We start from the raw sequence: 25485 nt of genomic DNA on the forward strand, positions 1-25485 counted from the left end.
CCCGGTCTTACAACATCCAGACCCTGATACACTGTTTATAGCAGAGGCAGACGCCTCCAATTTGGCTATTGGTGCTATCCTTTCTCAGGAATGTGCATCCACTGGGGTGGAACATCCTGTGGCATTCTACTTGCGTAAATTAGCGCCATATGAAAGGAACTACACAGTCACAGAGAAAGAGCTCTTAGCGATAAAAGATGCATTCCTGACTTGGCAACACCATCTCCTGGAGGCAAGACATCCTGCATATGTATATTCAGACCACCGCAACCTTCAGGCCATCAAAATGATGAAATGCTTGACTGCACGTCAAGCTTGATGGCATTCGTTTTTTTGCCCAATTTGACTTCCGCATCACATATCGCCCAGCCAAAGACCATACCAAGGCAGATGCTCTATCCCGTCTCCATACTGGTGATACCGACGGCGATACCAAGAAGCCTGCCTTACTAGCAGAAAAGGTGATATGTAGCTGTTCCATTCAACCCTCTTTGAGACAAGAAATAGCAGAGTGGGTATCTCAGAATCCCCAAGAGGTGCTACATCTGAATCTGGACATCAATGGTGGCCTTCTGTACTACAATGACCTTTTATACCTATCCACAGAAAAGACCTGATTAAAGGCGTTGAAATGGGGTCATGACTCAATAGTTGCGGCCCATTCAGGCCAAAAGATGACTCTGGAAGCGGTCCAGCGATGGTATTGGTGGCCAGGAATGGCAAAGGATGTAATAGACCACGTTTCCTCAAGTGCTCTGTGCGCTCAATGTAAAGGAATATCTGGTAAGCCCATGGGATTACTACCTCCTTTGCCAGTACCTCACAAGCCCTGGTACATGGTTTCCATGGACTTCGTTGTTGAATTACCCCCCGTCCAGGGATATGATACAGTGTGGGTTGTAGTAGACTATTTCACCAAGATGGCGCTGTTCCTGCCTTGTCGAGGTATTCCTGCTGCCAGTGTTTTGGCTGACCTCTTTCTGAAACATGTGTTCCAGTTCTTTGGTTTGCCGTCTCTGGTGATTACCGATAGGGGATCGCAGTTTGCATCACATTTCTGGAAGGCGTTGACATCTGCCCTACTGATGGATGAGAGCCTATCCAGTTCTTATCAGCCTCAGACTGATGGGCAAACGGAATGGGTTAACGGCATTATGGAACAGTATCTACGGTGTTTATTGCTACAACATCAGACATCTTGGCTTGCAGTTTTGCCTGCAGCCGAATTTGCATATAACAATTCGGTACATTCCGCAACTGGTGTTTCTTCATTTTACACTCTATATGGTCAACATCCCCGGTCCATCCCATTTATTCCGGAACCACCCGGCCGGTGCTGTTCCTGGGGCAGCCAATAAGTTGAAAGAAATCACTGACTTGCATTCTCAGATAATAAAGAGCCTGTAGGAAGCACAAGCCCGCTCAAAAAGAAATGCAGACCGGCACAGACGTATAGCCCCGCTATACAAGACCGGCATGTCGGTATGGTTATCCACCAAAAACCTGAAGATACCAGGCAAAAAGAAACTGCTTCCTCGTTTTGTGGGGCCTTATAAGATAGACAAAGTGCTTAATCTTGTGGCTGTGCGTCTAGCACTACCTTCACATTGGAGAGTGCACCCGGTATTTCATGTTTCATTGGTGAAACCATTCAAGGATGGAACTCGGCGGCCTTTGGCGGTCTCCGTAAAAGGCTCTGATGAGTATGAGGTGAAAGCAATATTGGAAATGGAACACCTCACTACCTCATCGATTGGAAGGGATACGGCCATGAAGATCGCTCCTGGGAACCATTGACTAACATCCATGCACCTGCACTGTTGCACCGGTTTCACACATCCAGATGGGTGGAACGCCCTTTGGGGGATGACACTGTCATGCCTGCCAAACCTAGCCATGCCCCTACATGTGCTCGCACAGCCCAGAGGAAGGCCAGGCCATTTTTTACGCGCTGGCGCCTCTTAGGTAAACGATACCATTAACATTATAGGCAGGTATCCCACGTTTGCTATGCAGATATTCCAACATTCATCCCTATTGCATAGAACGTACATCTGCAGATCCGTAATATGATCACGATCCGATCTACGGAGTAGCAGAAGGTGAGCTGATGTGACGTTATCGTGTGTAACACAACATCAGCTGACTTGTATTTAAAGCAGGAGCTTCCGGGATTCGGCGCTTCTGATCGTTTGTGTATTCTACGTTACGAAGCTCATCCGCACGTTCCTATCGGAGTATTCTGGCTGTTCGTTTTCCTTTCGAAGCAGCTGTCTCCTTGCCGCTTCATTCTGCGGCTCCATTTGAAAACGGTTCTCCGAGCCTCAAAGGCTTTCTTCTTTTGACGCCGCTTGCTGTGTCATCCTCCGGCGGCTCCATTTGAAATCGGCTCTCCGAACCTCAAGAACTCTCTCCTTTTGACGCCGCCAGCCCTTGTTTTCCAGCAGAGTCATCAGGTTCCCCACTGCTGTTTCTGTTCCTCCCGCTCGTGGTGAGTGGCATCCACAGAAGAGATTGTTACTGTTCATTTTCACTACAACTGCGCCAGATCAGTTATTCTTGTTGCTACTTCCTGCCTTCAACCCAAGTCATTTTCTACACCATCTTAAAGACTCTCCAGTCTCTATGTGTGCTGACTTCTTGATTCCACAGACTTCACCAGGATTCTGTTTCCATCCTCTTCTCCAAATACTACGGACTTTGTGCACGTGACTTTATGGACGCTACCCTGTGTGCACCATCCCGTATCTAGTGTGGCCCTCGTTCCCTCGGGTTAGTTTCCTTACTAACATTCCTTTCCTTTTCCGTTGGTTCGAATGGTATCCTGGTGGAGTTCTTAAAGAGAAAATCCTAGTCAGCAGGTTAGTGAACTTCAGGCAGATATTACATTGGGTTTTCTTCCCTTTAAACCTGTTTCTAATAACTCCTTTGTGCTTCTTTCAATAGGCTGGTTGGGCTCTTCATAACACGCCCTTTCCACTGATTTCTCTCTTTGACTGTCACATTACCTAGTCAAAGAGTTACATCTGTTGGAAGGTCTGAATTCAACGGATCACGCTACAATTCGAGTCATCCACGGAAGACTCTACGTGTATCCTTTTGAATAGACCCCACGTGTATCCTTTTATTTACGCTGTTATTATTTGTGGGTGTTGATACTCCAGATACCCAAACCTATCTTTAACAACCTCCTGGACCATGCAAATATTTTTTTGAGAATTTAGACGCTTTTCTTAATGGTGAAGGGAGCAAGTATAAACAGTTGCTCCTGGTGGGTGACTGGAATATATGGTTGGATGACCAAACCAAACCAGATTCTAAAGAACTCTGAGACTTATTCAACTTCCATGACCTTCTACCCCTGGCCCTTCAAGCTTCACATATAAATGGCCACTGTCTAGATGTGGTCATCACACATGGCAACTGCATAACTATGAAGGATGTCATGCCAGTTCACTGGTCGGATCATTTTAAACTGTTTGATCTAAGCATGTGCAACCAAGTCAAACTCAATACAAATATTAGACAGGCTTCTTACTCACGGAAAGCCAGAGACCAAGATAAAATCTCTGGTAATGAGATTTCTGAATCCCTTGCTACTATTGACCCTGCTCTTTCTTGTGAGGAACTTTTTACCAGAGGATTTTCGGTTTTGGGCACTATTTGCAACAAAATGGCTCCTCCAAAATCAAAAGCCAAAAAGGTTTCTCAACCTTGGTTCTCAACAAGTTTACACGAACGATGCAGGCAAGTTGGTAAGACCAGCCAAAACTGGTTTAAAAAGCCCACTCCAGAAAACAAATTTGCAGCTAAAAGAGCATTGCTGAGATACAAACTGGCCATTTTGTCAGCTAAGAAAAAGTTTCTGGGAAACAAACTACAGTCTGCTAACAATCAACCAAGAGAATTATTCTCTATTATATCTAGGTTCTGTAACCCAGACTGTAAAAATGCAGTGCCTGATTTTACAGAATCAAGAGCTAACTTGTTCAATTCTTTCTTCGTAGATAAGATTGAACGCATAAGATCAGATATAGAACAGACTGCTCTTTTAAATCTAGCGACATGTAGTACAAATTCTGTGGCACCCAAGGCTGATTGCCTTCATAACCAGACTTTATCTGCTTTTGACTTTCACCCGGTTTCCGAAAAAGATATTTGTCAACTTATTGCGACTCTTAAACCCAAAATTGACTCCCTTTCTCCCTTACCAGCTTATGTAGCCAATAAATTGGCACTTGAGCTAACCCCATTTATTACCAACTTTGTTAATAAATCTCTGCCGTCCGGGATTGTTCCAGAAAGCCTGAAGTTTCCTATTGTCTCACCCCTGTTGAAAAAACCTTCATTGGACGCAGAGGTGTTACAAAACTATCGGCCTATTGCGGGACTCCCCTGGCCAGCAAAGATTCTCAAGAAGGTGGTCACTAACCAACTTCAGGAATTCGTTGAACAGGAATCACTATTAGACAAATTCCAGTCAGGATTCCGACCAAAATATGGAACCGAGACTGCACTCCTAGTTGTACAAGATGAATTACTGGAGGCCACGGACCAAGGGGAGCTTACACTCCTGGTAATGCTGGATTTGTCTGCGGCCTTTGATACAGTAAATCACGTTATTCTCTTGGAACGACTACAAGTGATAGCAAGAGTCTCCGATGCAGCATTAAACTGGTTTAGGTCTTTCTTGACCAATCGCCGGCAGCGTGTGAGACTGGGAGAATTCCTGTCAGATCTCATCCATCTGAACTGTGGAGTTCCGCAGGGATCTGCCCTGTCTCCACTGCTATTTCATTTGTATATCCGATCTCTTCTGGAAATTCTCAGACGCTATGGATTGGACTTCCATTCCTATGCTGATGATACACAAATATTTGTACGAATTACTAATTTTCAAGAAGCATTCAGCAAATTGGAGCAATGTCTGTTAGAAGTGAGCAATTGGATGTCAAACAACTATTTACAGCTCAATGCTCCCAAGACAGAACTTATACTGTTCGGCCCTAAGCATTTGCTGACGACTGCCAAGAAATTGCTGGTTCCAATTTTGCTGGGAAAAAACTTGAAATTTGTATCAAAGATAAAAAAAAATGTGGGTTGCATGTGGCAGGAGGATCTCGGCAGTGAAACACAGGTGGGAGCCAAGACCAAAGCAGTCCATTTTGTTCTGAGACTACTACGTCAGGCACTTATATTCCTAAAGAGAATCATGCTTCGATAGTCGGGGCACTTACTAGTGCCCATCTTGACTACTGTAATAGTCAACTGCTAGGCATTCCTTCTAAACAGCTTCAGCGGCGCCAGAGAGCTCAGAATGCGGCTGTTAGATTGATTTTTAAACTACATAAATCTATTCATGTGTCTCCATATCGCTGGAAGCTACATTGGCTCTTAATTGCTGACCGCATCACAATCAAGACAGCCTGTATTGTCTTTAAATGTGGAAACGGCATTGCCCCTTTGTATTTAAGGGAGCTAATTCAACCATATCAGCCTGTGAGACAATTACGCTCTAGTAATAGCCACCTCCTGATCATTCCTCATTCTACTTCTGCATCTCGAGGCGACAGAAGATTTTCTGTCTTTGGGCCCAGGCTGTGGAATTCGCTGCCGCTACAGTTTAGGACCATGAGTTCTCTCTTACAATTTCGCCAAGCACTGAACACTTTCCTCTTTAGATAGATGACCCCCGTTGCTTTGGGATTCTAAATTTCGTGTACTATCTACCCAGTCTATACCATCTGCGCCATATGATTAAGTTCGTTATGTGCGCTCTATAAATGTAAAAAATCAAATCAAAATCAAATCAAATTCTAGAAATCAATCTTAACAAAAGGGAAGAATATATAAAGACAGAAGAGATGAGGTGATAGATGTACAAGGACGAAAGAGAAAGAGAAGCCAAATAGCAGCATTGTTAATGGATGTCACGCCACTTGCCTGGGGGCTGAGGCAATCCTGCCGATTCCGGCGTGCCCCGTCCTGGCAGATTTATCTGCACTTTCGCTTGGGGGACCCTTGGCTCTCTACTTTCCCGGGAGCTTCCGGGTTTCCCGTTTGCCCTGGGCTGCACATGCGGGGGTGGCCGTGTTTCGCCCTCCGCACATGCGCAGTTCACAGGGCGCTCGGGGTGACGCGGACTTGCTGTCCAAGCCTCGCTTTGGGTACGCCAGCACCTGGGGACAGCACAGCTTGCGTTCCAAGCTTCCCGGGTGTTTGATGCCCTTTATTAAGGGTTGGGCCAATTGAACAAACTGCATCTCCACGCGGTTTGTTCACAGATCATGTCCTCGCCGGAACTCCTTGAGCTCCTGATCCTTTGATCCTAGCCTGTTTCCAGCTTCCTACGCTCCTGATTCTTCCTTTGGCTCTCCCGGAATTGGGCTCCATGCCTTCCCATCCTTCTGCTCCTTGGGAGGGGTTTCCCCCTTGGTCCCCTCTGTGGTTCCTGTTCATTGGTTTCCTGGTTCCCATCTCTGTCATAGGGTGGTTCCCTCTCTCTCCGGTTTCCCTTCCTGAGTTTGGGTCTTGCTCTCTGTTCCTTGGGTTCCCCTTGCCTTTTGGTATCATCATCCAAGTCTCCTGCCCTGCCTGGGTACTCTGCCTTGTCGACTTGTCGGCCCTCCAATCTCCACCACCTGTCTAAGGATTCTACTGTCATCTGGGGCCAACTGCTTCCGGAGAGATTGAACTACTCAAATCAAGAAACGCCTCCCCTGTCAGTGCTCGCACTGTCCTGACGCCACGTAAATCAGGGGAGAGCTCACCTGTGGCGTTGGGAGCTGGTTCACCCCCAACCCGATGGTCTTCTTGGGTGGGAGTCAGACCTGTTCTCTGCATCATTCATTCACCAGTGGAACTCCAGACAGTCTGGCAGCCTCTCCGAGACCATCGGCTGGACGAACAGGTACTCAGCGCCCTCGAGACGCTTTTCTTAATAATAGAACAGAGGGGTGTGAGATGATAACTAAAAAAGCCAACTAAAAGGGCAGCACAGTAGTTAATACAGGAAGAAATAAGTGAAAGAAAAAGAGGTTTAGTAGCATAGAAAGATAGGAAGGGCTGAGAGCAATGGAGATGTAAAGATGGAGATGACTGCCCAATGCAGTGTTGGATATATGAGCAGAAAAGGAAAGCGGAGGTTCAAAGATGACACCCAAGTATTTGGTGGAATACCAGAAAGCAAAGGAAGTAGGAGGGAGCAGAGAGGGTTAAGGAAGTGGAGGCGTTTGAGCATCAGTAGGGAAAACGAGGAGCTCAGTTTTAATAGAGCAGAGACAAAGAAAGTGGTCTTAGAAGATTGGATATTGGAGAGGTGGCTGGAAACAGTATAATGGATAGAGTCAGAGAAAGATGAGAATGAGAAGAAAGTTTTGGTGTCATCACTGTATAAGTGGCAGGACAGTTTCAAGGAAGAGATGTGATTGGAGAGGAATAGTATAAAAAGAGAAAAGAAGGGGTCTGAGAACTGATCCTTGAGGCACTCCATGAAGCATTGGGTGGGGAGTGGAATTAGAACCAGAACAAGAGACTGAGTAAGAGCGATGGGACAGGTAGGAATTAAACCATTTAAGAACCAAGTCTGAGAAGCCACGTGTAGAAATATAGGTCAAGAGAAGAGAGTGATTGACAGTTTCAAAAGCGGCAGACAAGTCAAAAAGAATAAGCTTCGAAGCTTGCTTAGAGTGACGTGCAGAGAGAAGGTTATTAGTGACATAGAGAATAGTGGTCTCCATATAGTGAGCCAGATGGAATCCAGATAGGAGAAAAGGCAAAAGTAAAAGTGAGTTTAAATAAGGAAATAACTGTTCCTGTGGATAGACAGGACAGCCTAGAAGTCTGGAGAGAAAAGGAAGAAGACAAATAGGTTGAAAATTCGCTGGAATGGTAGGATTTAGATTAGGTTTTTTAATGATGGGAATAATGGCGTATGGAGTGAAAAAGTAGTTTTAACTTATCCGATAGAAAAAGAAAACATTGATTTAGAGAAACTGTTTGGAGACCGCACCAAGGGGTCCTTCTGAATCAAACTGTCAGGCCCCCACCACACATGAGGTTGACATGCGCGACCAGGCAGGGGAAGTCAAAGGAGTGAGGTTAGTGTTTTGTGTGTGTCCATATGTCTGTGTTTTTGAGTGAGTGTTTGAGTGAGTGAGTGTCTGTGTAGGAGAGTAAGAGGGAATGTTTGTGGTGGGGACGGGTGGAGACGGGGAGTGTCTAAAGTTGTGTTTGCGTGTCTGTGTGAGTATGCATGGTGGAGAGTGAGGGGGAATATGTTGGGCTGGAAAGAGGAGATGGGTACGAAAGGCAGGGTTTGGGGGTTAAGCACCCTGATTTCATAAAAAACCTCAACAGCGTGGGAGAAGGTGGGGGGGTGGTCACCTCCCAGGGGGCTGAGGGGAGTGCAGAGTTTGATATTTTGGCATTTTGAAGGCACACATAATATTGGCTGAAAGAAATCTGTCTTTTTGCGTTCGGCCTTCAAAATGCTGAAATGTCACATAGAAACAAGAATGTTGGCATGTTCTGAATGAGGACAGAAAGAAGGTCGCAGAGAGTGAAATGTTCATAAAACAAGTAAGAGATCAGATGGAGGTAGATAGAAGGGATAAGAGAGTGAGGACGGGGTTCAGGGGACGGGGGGCAGTTGGGTGGGCACGCGAGAGAAGGCCCACACTGTCTAAATCAGTTAAGGGAGTGAAGGAAGGAAAGGTAGTGATCAGAAGGGGAATAAGAAGAGGGCAATGCGGGACAAGAAGATGTGAAGGAAGAGTGAAGAACCAAGACCTTAGAAGTGAAAAAATCAGCAAATCCAAAGAGTATAATAAAGAAGGGGAATAGTGTTTTTTGGGTACCATTCAAGAAGAGTGAAGAAAAGAAAGAGTAGTGAGGTTGGCTAGAGGCTGATATTTTTTCCAGTCTCCGCAGCCCGACCTAGAGCTGCACGCAGAGCGACAAGAGAAGGATTGAGACAGGACTGAGCAGGTTTATGAGAAGGGGTAAATGAATGGACAGGATGGAGAGAATCAGATTGAAGAGGCCGCCTGATCAGATCAGACGACACTAAAGAGAAGTCATGCAGTGGGGGAAACGCAGAGCTGAGAGTAGAAAGGAAAGATGAGCGCACATCTGGCATGGCAGAGGGAAAGAACCATCAGGACTCCTAACCCTGGTTAAAGCCCTCTTCTGAGCCCACCGAATATAAGCCATACAATGCAGGACTGTAGGCTGTATCAGGTGGTAGTGGTCCACAAGCACATGTTACCAAGTTCTGCAGTGCTGTTACCATCCAGTACAATCAACAGCCAAGGGAATTATTGTGATTAGCATCCCTGGGTACTCAGTCTCCTTTTCATTTGTGACAAAAAAGCTCGAGCTGTTTTCATTAATATAAAGGAATACAATCCAAACTTGGCTACCGAGTGAAATAGAAATAGGACCCAATAATAAAACCCTTTTTCTATTTCATTGGTGACCCATGAATGGTGGTGAAGGAGGAGGCCTCACACAGGAGAAGAACAGAGAGTAAAGGTTTGGTTTCCTTTAAAGCATTTTCGACAGCAGTGTGCGTCGTTTAAATAGAGGAGGATAAAGACAGAACAGCTACAAGCCTGCTGGAAAGGCGGGCTTGTTTGCCTCGATACAGCGCACACACATTCTGATTGGTTAAGGTGCACCACCAGGGTGTTACTCCAATGTTATGATGTTTATTATAGACTTGCCTGGCTTCACAGGGATGTGCTTTGAGACGAGAATATTCAGAGCAGCCCTCAATTGTTGTGCCATCTTTGGAGTTTCGATTTCACATTAATCGGAAAGCATGAAAACAGTTGTGTAAATCTCCTTTATTGAGACGAGAAGTAGGAAAGTGATGGCATAACCTAATGTGAAAGTCAGCATATCCATTCGCTATCACTTGACCGTCCTCTAGACAGGCCTTCAGAATAAACGCTAGGCTATGATCGGCTAAGTAATTAAGATTATAAATAAAATCTGCGGTCAGACAATGAACCCATTTAACAAATGCTGGAAGGCGAAGATTGGCTCTGGTGCAGTTTTTGTCCTTCCATAGTCTTCCTTCCACTGTCATATTCCTTAACATCAAACTGAGGGTCGGCAATGAGTATTGCAAAGGCAATCGAAGTATTATTATTACATGCACGCGTTGTACATTTTCCAAGATGTCTACCTAATCCGTGTCCTGCATTCTGGCACTGGAGGGTGATGAAATGTTGCTCTGCCAGATTTATCATATAACTATGTTTAACTCATCATGTTAATAGTTCAAAGAACTTTTACATAGAATAGAACAATGAAAAGACATTAAAAATCAATAAGAATCTAAGAGAAGACATAAAGTAAAAGAAAGAAGTAAATACAAATAAAAATTAAGTTAGAATTAAATGTACCCACATAATATGTATACCATTCAGAGATCGAATATACATTCATCACAGTTCATAATCAACAATAGCCATGTCACTAGCTCATATAATTCCCAACAAATAAGAGTTCCTTAGAGTTCCGTGGCCTAGCCGCCAACCACTGCTTATTGTATCCCTTACCAGCATCAGCAGCATTAACAAAGAGGAGCCTGTCTCCTTGCAAGTTTCCCTTTGGGCAATATAACATTCCATACATTGTAAAGTGCCAATTGCATCGACTGAAGCAAAGTATTTCATGCAAACGGTCCAGTAATCATCGTTCTTGATAGTGTTAACATGATTAACATAAGGACCCAACAGACTCATTTATACATCTCCATATTCAAGGCATTCAGTGAGGACATTCTGGGCGGTATCCAATTTACCAGCCAATCCACACAAGCGAAAGGTTCTTCCTACCTTTGGAATGCCCAGTTCGGGGCCGAAAGCCGCGAGTACTGGCAGTTTATTTATACGCAAGAGTAGCAGAAACCTGCGCAAATCTAGAGATGGGTAGATAATCAGGTAACCTTGCTGAGCCTTATATTTGTACATCAGCCGTTCCCCAAAGTAGTAACTCTTGAGTCCTGGGTCCTACCGCTACTAAAAAAAACTACTCTCAACCCTGACATCCCCACGAATTACAGACCCATTACCACCGTCCCATTCCTACTAAAAATCTTGGATAGAGTGGCTTATTTACAAATCCAGGACTACCTTGAGGCCAATCACCTACTAGGAACTCGCCAATCTGGCTTCAGACCACAACACGGGACAGAAACGGCCCTTGTTGATCTCAAATGCCAGATAGACGAACTCAAAGACAAAAACAAGGCTGCCATCCTTCTACTCCTTGACCTCTCCGCTGCCTTTGACCTGGTCGACGTTAAAATCCTGTGCAACCATTTATCTCTGGCAGCACACTTCTCCCACTCTGCAGTCACATGGATCCAATCTTTCCTGGACAACAGAACCATGCGGGTCTTCTCCCCCCTAGCAGCGGCTGACCCCATCCCCATCACCTGCGGTGTCCCACAAGGATCCTGCGTCTCACCTACCCTTTACAATATTTTCACCAAGCCCTTATTCGACAAGCTGGACAATCTGGGTGTCACCTATACTAACTACGCAGATGACACCCAGATACTCCTCACCTTATCAGGCAACTACAACAAGGACGCCAAATGGATCAATGAAGTCTTTTCCATCATTCAGGCATGGATGGCCACACATGGCCTATGCCTGAATGATGACAAGACTGAATTGCTTCTTGTCGGCTCACCGAACACTATCAGTAAACTCTGTCCCGGCTACACTAGCTTCACTATTGACGGTAACACCATACCCATTGCCAAGAGCGTAAAAACCCTCGGTTTCTACCTAGACACGAACATCAACCTAGCTAAACAAATCAACATGACCGCCTCAGCCACTGCCTACACCGGTAAACTTATCAGGGCCTGCAGACCACTGATCTCCCCTAGCAACTGTCTCATCCTAGCCAGAGCACTCATTCAATCTAAACTGGATTACTGTAATAGCCTCTATGTAGGTGCCAACAAAACAGTAATCAATAAATTGCAAGTTTTACAAAATAACGCACTCCGTGCCGCCCTCAATATTCCTAGAAGGGAACACATCTCCGCCACCAGAACTGCCTGCAAATGGTTGTCCATCCAACAGAAAATTGCTTTGAAAACCATATGCCTTACTTACAAAGCCCTCAATCATCTTGCCCCACCCTACCTCTCGAACAAATTTACACTAAGACAGAACACTAGAACCACCAGATCGTCCAACTCATTACAACTAACAGTTCCCAAATACTCCCTCAAAAGAGCCGGAGGATCCAGCTTCCCAACCTTGGCATCACAACTCTGGAATTCCATCCCACTGGATATTAAATCCACACCTACTTTCCAACCTTTCAGAACCAAGGTCATTTCCTGGTTAACCAACAAATAACTGTCCTACCACATATGTATGCACTCCGAATGTCCAATTTTATGTATATTGTGTGAATACTATTATCTATGCCCTATCAATACTGTACTATTGTCTTTTACCTGTAACCTGATGTTCAAAGCGCATATATACCCCCGGGTCAAGAGCGCTATATAAATAAATAAACAAACAAACAAACAAACTAGATAAGTGAGTGATGTTTGAGATTCAGTCCCATTCATCTATTTTAGGAGTCATTTCGGCTTTCAGCTTAACAAGGCTGTCCTCTGAATTAGGATGCCACCCAATCGCCTCAAATATTTTTGCTACCACTTTAGACATGTTTTGGTTGTATGGTGGTTCTAGGTCGCTTCCCAACAATTGCAGAAAGGGGCAAATAGGGGCCTTCATGGATTTCAAATATAGCAGGGGCTTTCTTTTGCGTGCCATAGTAGATAATGATGTCAGGCCCAGTTGCAACTGTATAAGTTCAATGGTCACATTCGGCCCTAGGCCCAAAACGTTCCACCAAAATTTCCCCTCAAGGATGTTCAGCCAACCAAAATCGACCATGCTTATAGACTACAATCCATCTAATATCATACAGCAAACACTCTGTTTATACAAGGCCAGAATCCCCCAGTAGCTGTACCCAGAGGCTGCCTTAACACACCTCTATATCATATTGGTCAGATTCATAGCCTTCCGTTTTTTGGAGTCAATAATATTTTGGTAGCTGTAGTTATAGGTAATGTCCAGGCCTAGATATTTAAAGGATCGCACACGTTCAATGAGATGACCTTCGATAAACATGCTATGGGCCGTCATCTGCCTATAAGAAAAGTGCATGACCTTAGTCTTGCTGAAATTGAGCACTAGATCATGATTACAGTCAAAATTATATAGGACCAATAAAGCTCTTTTTAGTCCAGGGAAGGTATGGTCACAAAGGACTAAGTCATCAGTGTAGAAGAGACAATCAACCTTAACCCCCAATATTTTTGGGGGCAAGTATTAGCTCGGGCAACTTACTCGCCACATCTGCAATGTAAATGTTGAACAGCAATGGTGCGAGAGCACAACCTTGTTTCAGTCCCCGGACGGTTTCGATGGGCGACGTCACCTCTCCATTGCTGTCCAATTTCCCCTATACAGAGGTATTTTCATGCAAACCTTGTATCACTGCCAATAAGTTGCCGGGGCAGCCCAAAGCTTCCAATTTAGCCCAGACTCTATCCCTTTTTACCGTATCAAAGGCGGCTTTGAAATCAATCATGGCCAAATGCAAGTTGGGCTGCCCCGTCGTGTTTGCAGTTTTTATTAGCATGTCCAGTAGCCATCTGCACTGGGCGGTGCGCAAGCCCGCTCTGAAGCCAATTTGGAAATTCCCCAGTATGCTATTTGAGGCAACCCAAGCTTCGAGCCTTTCCAACAGCAATGAAGCAAACCTCTTTCCTGTGGTATCCAGCATTGCCAGTAGGCTAACATTTTCTGGCTTAGATCTTTCTCCACTTTTATCGATTGGCACTAGAATAGACCTACACCTGGAATTAGGAATCTGGCCCTCCTCACAAACTTTAGTATATAGTGAGAGCAGGAGTTTGCCCCAAAATTTCGCTGCAGTTCTTATCACTGTATTGGGAAGTCCTTTGGGCTGGCTCTAGTGTCCTTTAATGCTATCATTTATCATATAACAGCTATTTCAGTTACAGACAATCCTAGAGTGGACAATCTATTCCCTGGAGTGTAATTCCTCCCATATTACTATCTTACAGCCCCCCACTTCTAAGGGTAACCTTGAATCATTGTTCTCATCTTTTTCTTGCTGATGTAGCAAGTGAACCCAACACCATGGATCTTGACACCCTAGATTATAACCATGGCCATCATATGATTTCCTCCACCGTCAGGGGAGCTTGCAGAAAACCCACACTGCTGGAATTTGGGGATCCTAAACAGCTCATTTGTTTGAACCCTTGTGATCAAGATCATGGATGATCGTCATCTAGTATCTTTAAGTGCAGGAACATGCCTTCTACAGTGGTCTAAGCATGGGAAAATAAGTAGTGGAACTATGTCTTGGCTGGATACGGTGTATTTGGGTGCAAGCAAATTGCAAAACCTGTTACATGGGGAAATGGATGGGCCAGGTTGACAGCCAAGTGGGTGGAAGACGCACAGTGAGGTACATAGTATTGTTTTTTATTAATTTCCAGTTTGAACACTTATAAATGGCCTTTATGAAATCAATATTCTCTACTCTTTGACTTTAACTCTGTGGGAACCCATATTTAAAATCTACCTAAACAGCAGCTTCTTCAACAAGGGTCTATCACTAGACATAAGGGTGCTGTCATTATTAGAATTTGGTAATTTATTGCAAAGCCTGGATTCCAAGACTGAAAATCATTTAAATGCTCTGGTCTGAAAGAGTCAGAGGGTTGAATAGTCTGTGGTCCTGAATTATTCTACATGAGTGCATTACAGGCAGACAGCATTTATGTATTTATTTATTATTTATTTATTGTTTGCTTGTTTGTCGCTTATACAGCAAGTAAAATACCGTTTCAAAGCACCCACGGGGCGAGGGGAGGGAACAAGGAAGTGAAATACATTACAAAACACAATAATTAATGCTAGCAGTGGAGGGAAAATGAGGAAGGAACAAACCTTCTATGTCTTGGGAGTATTCAGAATGTGCAAGTGGAGTAAGGAAAAGGACAGAGGGCGTAAGATCTGGGGAGTTCGGACTCATGAGTGAGCAGAGATGAAGTGCTTGGGTTGTTCAGTGTTACATGGCCTGGTGCAACGTTAGGAGTAAGCGTCAATCTCGGAGACCAATCACAGCAACTGTGGGATTAGCAGAGAACAGAAGAAGGAAGGAGGGGGTGAGGAGGAAGGTATTGAAGAGCTCTGGAATTTAAGAAAGTCCTGCTCAAGGTGCAGAGGCAGGGGGAGGCTGTTCTATAGGAGGTAGCCAGCTGTGGAAAGTGATCAACCACCTACCCTCTGTTTATCAAAGCGCTTTACACATAAAGAGCTGGTGCCAGAGGAACGAAGTGGTCTAGCGAAGAGTATTTAGTGAGATGAAGTTGAAGATAGTGTGGTCCCCGGGCCGAGGCAGCCTTGTGGATGATGCAGAGGGATTAGAGTTTAATCCATGCAACAACTGGGAGCCAATGAACACTTTTTAAGGCCGGTGAGTTGCAGTCCCTGGGCTTTAGGCCAAAGATAAGTCTTGCTGCCCTATTCTGGATTAGCTGGAGGGGTCGCAAAGTGGAAGAAAGTAGATTCTTGAGGAGGCTTTTGCAATGGACACGCCTAGAGAGAACCAAGGCTTGTGTAACATTGAGCCTCTGAGGGAAAGTGAGAAAAGGGAGAATTCCTTTGAGAAGGAAGAGCTGAAAGGGGGACTTCTTGGCAATGTCCTGAGTGTGAAGGAGGAAGGAGAGAGAGGAGTAGAAAATTACTCTAAGGTTTCTGGCTTCAGAAGAAGGAGTAGGGGGAGAGCCCAAGGAGGAAGGCTAGAGTGAAGGGAAGAAGGAGGGAACAGGGGTCCCAATGTGAAGCATCTCAGTTTTAGTGGCGTTTAGGCAGAGATTGTTGAAGGTGCACCGGGACTGGGTGGCAGATAGGCAGTCAGGGATGATGGAGGGTGCAAGAGGTTCAGCAGGAAGTTTGAAAAAGAACTGTGTGTCGCCTGTGTAAAACTGGAAGCTGTAGGAGAAAGAGGAGTTGAGGCATGCAAGCAGAGCAAGGTAGATATTAAAGACCCAAGGGGAGAGGATGGAACCCTGTGGAACACCACAGGTGGAGAAGGAAGTAGGAAAGGAGAAGAAGAAGGTGCCCAAGATGACTTGGGAAGAACGGTCAGTAAGGAAGGATGTCAGCCAGTCCAGCACCCGTTCCGAGATAGCAAGGGACTTGTAGAGCCTTTGTATGAGGATGGAATGGTTGACTGTGTCAAAGGCAGAGGAGATATCGAGAAGGATGCGGACAGCAGGGGTGTTGGAGACCAGAGATGCGCGCAGTTCTTCACGGGTAGTCAAAAAAGCAGTTTCCATGCCTCTGGATGCTCAGAATCGAGATTGATGGTCGTGGAGACCATCAACAAGTTCGGTGTGAGTTGATTTGGGGTAATGCCAACTTCTCCAACATCTTTCCCAGGAAGGGAGTGATGGAAATAGGGCAGTATTTGGCAGGGCAGGTAGGGCCTGCTGAAGGTTTTTCAGGAGTGGGCGCACAAGGGAGTGCTTAAGGGAGGAGGGGAAAGATCCAGTGTCAAAAGAGTGATTGCAGAAATCAGCAAGTGCTAGGGCAAGGGAGCCAATGTTATCCTTTATGGTTCTGGATGAGCAAGGTGAAACCTGTTTAGAAGAGACCTTCATTGAGCGGACAACTCTGGTAACTTCTTCAGGTGTGACAGGGGAGAAGGAGGAGAAGGAGGAAGGAGGATGGTGAGGGGACACAGGAGGCAAGGGGGTGAGGGAAGGGATTGGAGGTAGGCTAGCAAGGGTGTTCAGGATGCCCTGAGTTTTGGTGGCAAAGTGTGTGGCCAATGCGTTGAAGAGGGCCTGGGAAGGAGAAGGGGAGGAGGAGACTGAAGACGGGTTGGCTAGTTCCCTGCAGATCTTGAAAAGTTCAGCTATGTTGTTGGATGCACTGGAGACCTGTGCCTGAATGTGGGCTCTTTTCTTGGTGCAGTTGGAGGGCATGAAGTTTGCCACTTCCTTTCTGCCGCCCTGCACTTTCGTTTCAGGGTTGCAAGTTCAGAGTCGTACCAGGTGTTATGCTTAGGGGCAGATTTCAGGCAGATCCTCATGACTGGGGCAAGAATGTCAAGAGTATTGGTGATGGAAAGGTGGAGGTTGCTGAAAGGAGAATGAGAGGTAGTATCAGAGGTAGGGGGTGAGGGGAATGAAGGTGGAAGCGAAGGCAGCATCTGACACTTGTTTCATCGGGCGGCTGTTAGTGAACGAGGATGGCAGAGCATTTTGGGGGGAGGTCAGAGGGACCCCTAGGTGGAAGGAGAGGAGACAATGGTCTGACCAGGAGAGAGGGGTGACTAGTGGAGTGGAGAGAAAGAGGTCAGAGTGTATGAGGGGTCCACAGCTGAGTGGGTTGGCCCAGAAGGGAGAATGGAGAGGGAAAGAGAGGTGCAAAGGTCAGTGAAGAGAGTGGATGCCGAGCCAGGGGAGTCCAGTTGGATGTTGAAATCACCTAGGAGGAGGAGGAGGTTGGAGGTGGATGAAAGTAAGGAAGAGCAGAAATCATCCCATTACAAGAGGAACAGGGTGGTGGCACCTGGAGGCCGGTAGATGGTATCAATGGTCAGGATGTAGATGGAAGAGAAAACCAACTTGTAAACCAGGCCGTCAAAGGAAGAGTAGAGCTGGGTGGGTAAGATGGAAGCAGGAACCCACTCAGGGAAGATTAAGGGAAACCCCCCGCCCCACCAGTGTGGTGAGACTGAGGTTTGGAGATGATTTTTAAACCATCAGGGAGGAGGGAGTCAAAAACAGTGACTGAGCTAGCATTGAACATGTCTCTGTAAGAGCGAGAATGTCAAGGTCAATGTCTTCAAGAAGGAGGCAGATGTAAGCGGAGTGTTTGTTGGCTGAGCAGGCATTGAGAGTTGCCAGATAGAGGAGGTCTCTGCCTTTGAAAGTTTTCTGAGGTGGTGTACAGGGGCATGGTACAACAGTTAGAGGAGGGAGAGAGAAGGTGGTAGGGGGAGATGCAGGAGAAGGAAGGAAGTTAATGAGAGAAGGTTGTTTGTGGTCATAGAGAAGGAGGTCGGGTTGTGGACGTCAAACCAGGATAGTGCCTGTGTGATAGATCATCAACAAAGCAACGCAAGGATGAGAAGCCGGCCAACAGATCTTCCCACTTGCACCACCATTAATGGTAGAGGATGCAGAAGTGGAGATGAGATGGGGGGTCCATAGATCTGGAGAGGGGACAGAGAAGAGGGTATCAGTAAAAACCTCTCTGGAGGAAGCACTGACGTAGATGTCTGCGATGGGAAGTCCAGGGTTTGCACTTAAGATGTCTTTTTGTGCTTTTTCGTACCGGACTTCGTGAGAGAAGGGGGATAGGAGATAGTGCAGCAGTTAGATAAAATAGGAAAGATGGAAAGAGCCATAGTAGCTGCAAAAGGATAGTTTAGGAATGAAAGAAGAGTGGCTCCACAACACAGTTCTAGCTAATCTAATCAAGTGGGCTAGTGGAAGTAGCCAAAAAGGTATGGATGCAATCCAGAAAGAAATAAAGTATCAAGAGATACAAGGTGCACAGATATAACAGGTTCACACAGCCAAAGATCGAATTTTTAAAAAAACGCACAGATGCACCACTCAGCATTAAGCAGGCTGCTGGTCACCTGACCAGGCCCTGCCACTCAGCTACTCTGCCCACCGCACGTTTTTGCACCTTCCAGACAGCTACCTAAACATTATAGGCCAGCTCCTGGCAGACAGCATTGGGTAGACTTCTGGCCACGTGACCAGGCCTGCCACTCAGATGCTTTGCCACCCACCAGTTTTTGCACCTTTCAAGCAGCCACTTAAGGACTTTAGGCCAGTTCCAGCCAGACAGCATTGAGTAGGCTGCCACTCAGCTGCTCCACCCACCAGCAGGTTCCGTGCCTTCCAGGTTGCTACTTAAGGACTCCAGCAAGCTCCAGGCAGACAACATTAAGGTGGCTGTTGGTCATGTGACCAAGCCATACCATTTAGTTTCTCCACCCACCACTATTTCAGCAATCCTCCTTAGGCATCCTCATCGCCGGTGTCCTCAGAAAAGGATGGATTAAGACAAGGACCTCATCTGTTTGTGCCTGTTTAGGCCTGATAGGGCCAAGGGCAAGACCCGCTATCCGGCATTTCACTTACAAAATAGTTGCTGCTACTCGCCAAAAGACATCACCACGAGTCTCCTCCCTCCACAGCCTATCCCCACCCTCGCTAGGGTTCGAATGTCCAAGTGCTGGCAATCGACCCAAGCAAACCTCATCAATATCACTCTTGTCCCCATCCAACCCCCACAGACCACACACACATGCAGTCACATTCTGATCAATGCTCGTTCAACAGTTGCTCATGCTCAGAAATCGCTGACCTCATCTTGTACCTTGAAGCGCTGTTCATCACTGAAACACAGTTTAACAACATCCTCCCCCCATGTTTTCAATGTCTTTCTACTTGGAGGCTAAAGATCCAACATGCACAGGAAGTGCAGAAGGCAGTGTGGCAGTCATTCACAGGAGCGATTAGCCGTGCTCCATAATCTTCCATCTTCCAGTTCCCTTTATCTCACAAGGAATCCATCACCTTTCACCTCTTATAAAAAACGAGATCAAAGGAGTGACTCTTTCATCATTGACATCTCCAATTTACTCTCCTATGCCAAATGATCAAACACTTATAATGTCTTTCTCATAGATTTTAACGTCCCCAAGTTTAAAGTTGACAACCACATTTGAGCATGCTTTTTGCACTGACTGAATACATGGACCGTACGCAAATTATGCTCGCCCTCACACAAAGCAAAGGCAACACATTAGACTTGAACTTTACATCATCCCCCCTTATCACCTGTACAGACCCTATCCCACTGAACTGGTCTAACAATGTTTCCACCCATTCTACTGCTGCCCACAAAGTTCAGGCTAAATGCCCCCTCACTCCGCGCCACTCATTCAAAACCTTCTTGTCAATGAGCTTGAAGCAAACTTTGCAGACTTCCCTACCACAAGGAATACCTTGGTCCTCCTAGAATTATTCAAAAACTTCTAGAATTATTCAACAACTCTGCTTTGAAATTAGTGGAAACTCATGCCCCCCTAAAACACTGCCACTATAAGACCAAATCATCCACCCCTTGGTCCACCCCTGAACTCCCCTCCAACAAACGCTCAATCAAAGCCCCAGAGAAATGGTAGCACACAAAACATAAAGCTGGAGATCTCACCAACCTCAAATCTCTCTGCAGCACCCGTAGCATTCTGATTACCAAGCCCAAATCAGTTTACGTGTCAGCCTCTAACAGGAGCAAAGCCTGTTTGACCTAATAAAGCATTGTACCAAAACCTGACCTGACACTGAGGTATCAGCAATTCAGGAAAAACAGAACAGAATCAACAACTTTTTAATCAAATAATTAGACACAATCTGAGAGATCATTGAATAAACCTACCAAGGAACTAGCACCCTGCATCCCAGCATTCACCCGCCCTTCTGGAGTGAATTCTCTCTCTCATGAAGACCTCCTAAAATTGACTGTCTCCCTCAAATCTACTTTCTACTCTGACCATATCATCGCGGCCTCCATCATTAAACTATTGATGGGCCTGGCACTCAACACGCTCCTTAGCATCATTAATGTTACCCTTGCAGAACAGTCATTCTCGGACATCCTCAAGACTGCTCTCTTACAGCCACTTGTGAGGAAAAAAAACCTAGACCCAGAGGACATGACCAACTACTGGCCCATTATGAACCTCCAGTTTATTTTCAAAATCATGGAAAAAGTAGTCGCTACACAACTACTCGACAGAACAACTTCCCCTCCTAAATGTCAATCAGAGCATAGCATTGAGGTAGCCACCATCCAGGTGGTGGATGGTGCCCTCCAAATCATGGATGAGGGCGAGTCATGCCTCCCCATCCTCCTTGACCTCTTTGCTGCCTTCTACACTGTTGACCACCGCATCCTCCTCTCCCTCCATGCTGACAAAATGGGATTCGCTGGCACTGTCCTGAAATGGTTTACCTTAGATCTCTAGGGCAGACACCAGGCTGTCCAGATGAACGTGTTGCCTTCTAACCAACTCCCAGTCTCCTGTAGAGTCCCCAAAGGCACCATCTTCTCACCAATCCTTTTGAACCTTTACATGGAGCCTCTGGGCACACTCCTCAAAGATCCCAATGTAGAGATCCACCAAAATGTGGCGTTACTCAGTTGTACATGAGAGTAATAAGCCCCCAGGACATTAATCATCTCAGCAATTATCTAGCTATCATCCAGGTCTTGATGTCTAAACCCATCCAAGACTGAACCTTAACCCATCCAAGACTGAATTCATCCTCATCAGTCCCCCACTTAACAACAGCTTGCCCAACAATGGCTCAATGATATACTCCAAGAAGGATTTGATCCACAACTCTCAGATTCATCAAAATCCTTAGGCTTCAGCTTTGACAGCAATCTATCCTTCTAGAAATACATAGCCAAGAAGGCCCAAATCTCCATTCCTTTGCAAAATGAAACCTTTCATCCCGCCGCAGGACTTTTGGAACAATGTGCATGCCCTTGTGGTCTCGCACACATCGATGGCAGAAATGCGCTGTTGACGGGTCACCCAGCTACTCACTTTGCTCCCATAAAAGGTGTCCACCAACCTGTTGCATGTCTTATTACCGGTATGCAGCAGTTTGACCGAATTCCTCCCATCCTACCAAACTACATTGGCTTCCTCGCCAGGCAAGGATACTGTTCAAGAATGCATGTATCAACTACAAAGCAGTCACAAGTAGCACTCCAGTTTGCATGGTGGCTAAACTCCACTTATCTGGTGGAATACGCTTTTTGTGCAGCAAATCGACCAACCAGCTTGAATCCCAACTCCTCCACAAAGAGAGGACCTGCAAACAATACTTTGCTTGTCACGCACCCACCCTCTGGAACTCCATCACACTATTTGCTTGGAATGCCCCACAATTCTAAATATTTTAAAATCTCTCACAGCATGGCTTTTTCAACAACACTGATCAAGGACTAATCCAAATGGATGCACATACTGACGCACAAAGCCAAACTCTCAGTACTGCGCTACTGTTAAAAGATGCCAGCCCAAACGCTGGTTACCCACACTCTGTAAAGTGCTCCACTGCTCTTGAGCTGGTCCGCTCTTTAAGAAATTAAATAAAATAGAACAAAATAAAGTATTCCAAGTGACTAGTCAATGCCATTGCTGATATAATTGCACACTTGTCCAGTGGCATGAAGAGGTAAATCCCATGGAAATGACCTGGACCTTTATCAGCATATCATCTAAGTATTTAATTTGAGACAACAACTTGGCACGTTATTCCAACATCACAGGGAGATGTGGTGTTTGGAGAGATAATTTCTAAGAGTTAGTAGGACTGTCTCCATTTTCTGATAATTAAGATGAAGCCAGCTTGAGTCCATCCAATGTGAAACAGATGTCAGTTTGGCTGTAACTGCCATGTGATAGCAAAATGAAGAGGTATGCTTTTACTTTAAAAAGAACAGTTCTGAAATGGTGAACGTGGTTATGCAAAGTAGTGGAACTGTTAAAGGTAAAAAATAATAGTAGTGGGATTGTGCTCCCAATGTAGAATTCTCCAGCGTTCCCCCTTATTTGTGTGAGAAAGTCACCCAGTCCTCTTTTTTTCCTCACAATTCCTGGATTCGAGGTCCTACATTTTAATTGGAAAAAACAAAATTGCAAGTCCCAGAATTTCAAGAAAGAATATGTCTTGATGTTTTTTTAAGCATGGAATTGGGAAGCTTTACAAATACTGTGGCCACTCACAATTGTACACTAATTGTGATTCTCCAATTATTCCATTTTATTAAAAGATTTTGGGGCTGATTCATGGAATATGTGTGCCCATTAGTTAAACAGGGATTTGCGGGTGTTTTTCGGCGTACGAATTCCATGAATCAGCAGTAATGGGTCTCATTCCGACCCTGCTGGTAGAGCCGACAGGGTACCGCCAAATGTGGATACCGTTTCCGGCACCCGGTCCGGCGACATTGCCACCGGATTACAGGTGCCAGTGGAGCGCTGTTGATCCCCATTCATGGAGTCCCGTAGGACTCCATGAGGGGATTTGCCGTTGTTACCACCACCGGCAAAGCCAGTGGTGATATCATGGATTTTTTTGGCCGGTTAGGCACCTGGCTTACCTCCAGCATTTAGCTGAAGGTAACCCAGGTGCCCCACAGGCACTCCCATAGTCGGACGGTCCGGTAAAGTGCCAGTATTCTTTGATACCAGCACATTTTTACTGGACCGCCCGGCTCAGAATGAGCCCCAATCTGTGGTATTATCATTAAGCAAGTCTCTCTGGCCTAGGAGTAGCTTTCGACAAAGAAAGCACCTAAAAAACCCGTGAAGGATGACAAGAAAGAAAATAAAACTACAATTGTTTCTCTTTGAAGTCAGTTTATTTTAAGGGTCAATTTGAAGAGAGATCTCAAGCCTTCGCAAAATATAACATTTCATCCCGCCGCAGGACTTTTGGTCCACAGTGCAGTTCCTTGTGGTCTTACACATCGATGGCGGAAATGCCTTCCTGTTGGGGATCACAGCTACTCACTTTGCTCCCCTAAAAGATGTCCACCAGTCCATATACTTATTTACAACAAGAACGACTAAGCCAGCAGATTGCCACAGGAGCAGCATTTTAATGCAGTTTATTTTCATTTTACTGGTTGTCTATTCATAAATATAACACCAATTTAGTTTCTCTGAGTCTAGCTGACCCACAACACTGCAAATCATTTTTAGCTGTTAGAAGTCATTCCACTCTGACAGATAAAGTCTGTGATGGCCAATATATGCAGATGCATATGTATATGTATATATGCTTGATATTTGAAAAAGCGTCATTGTTCGGGTGACTTGTTTAAAAAAGAAAGAAATGCGTACCAAACCCAGCATGCTTTAGGTATTTAGTGATTCAGTCATACAACTCTCACAGACATATATGACAGATATAAAGTTCTTTGGTCATTCTTATCGTCCCAAAATGTTCTTTAATATGCAAACCAGCCAAAACCTCATTGGTTTTATTGGTGCCACTACACATTATCTTTGGAGTTCTTTCTAATCAATACGCACATACACTGTGTTAAGCAATCACTTTTATATTCAAATACATGACATCATTGTTTTTAAATCTTTGCAAAAGCGAGGGTTTTCCCCTTCAGAAAAGTAAAGGTTAATAATGATGCATCATTTTATAATATTAAACACATGCCTATGCTTAAGTCAAGCACTGAGTTCCATAGGTGGCACTAAACTGATGTTCAGAAGCAAGCACTAATTTCCCTCCCCAGACCCACATTTCAGAGGTCTTTTGACGCCCAAAAGGTACAAGCATGAAATAGATCATACCATACAGAAGTTAAAATGGTGAAGAGTAAATCTGAATGCACAAGTGCATAATTAAACCTGTGAAAAGATACCCAGAGCCATAGGGGTGAGAACAAAAACTGTGTGCCAAAGGCACACACTGTGTTACAGATGTAAAGGTGTCCCGTAAAGATGCATTCAGCCATATTTACAGAAGCTGCTCAGTGCTAAGCAAGCTAATGGCATTCATGCTGGGTTTATCATGTTTCTTCGACGACATTCTGCTGCACGCTCAGTACTACCAGGAGAACTAACTGCAAAGTATGTCAACAATGCATAACTGTGATGTATATAAGTAATCTTTACATTAATTATATTTTAAATACAAGGCAGGACTTATACTGTGAAAACAACAGCACAACATCTATATCTATACCCACACATCTCAAAATTTACCTATGTATTGTACAGCCCAACCAACTCTACACAGTTAACAAAACATTTTAAATTACCTTACATGCAAGCTTGCAAGACCCATCACCTAAACCACACCCATAAAGGTTAAATGGTGCTGGAACGGCAGATCCATTAATCGATATTACTCTTAGAGTGTTGCCTATTTTGAACAATTGCACACACAGCAATGATGTAAACAGTATGTACTACTTCATTTGTTATAAAAAGGTGCCTGCATTGTGCAGCTACGAGGAATGATGTTGCTACCTACGCATGAATGTTCAGGGTCGCTCTTATCCATTACTTCACTGTGAGAATGAACGGCCAAAGATTCCAAGAACCTTCTCCAACTGTCTTTACTCTACTGAGGAATGTATGCTCAGGCAGTGTTTACAATGTTCCCTTGTGCTTTTGCCATATTTTAATGGCATTCCAGCCAAAGGGATTGGTGGTACATCGGCTGCAGCAGGTAACTTGCCTTATTTCCATGTTGCCTCCTGCTAACACCAGAGCTGTAACAATGAGAAGGGGGTGAGCTCTATTTATTTA

The 25485-nt window shown here is 45.1% G+C and overlaps 1 protein-coding gene across 2 annotated transcripts in view; it reads left to right on the top strand.

Annotated features, from left to right (window-relative positions):
- LOC138567407 (lipopolysaccharide-induced tumor necrosis factor-alpha factor homolog) overlaps positions 1 to 25485 on the top strand; it is a 227460-nt gene that overhangs the window by 148365 nt on the left and 53610 nt on the right. The window lies entirely within an intron of this gene.

Source organism: Ambystoma mexicanum, chromosome 2p (genome assembly GCF_040938575.1).
Source record: "Ambystoma mexicanum isolate Mex_15411 chromosome 2p, UKY_AmexF1_1, whole genome shotgun sequence".
Classification (NCBI taxonomy): domain Eukaryota; kingdom Metazoa; phylum Chordata; class Amphibia; order Caudata; family Ambystomatidae; genus Ambystoma; species Ambystoma mexicanum.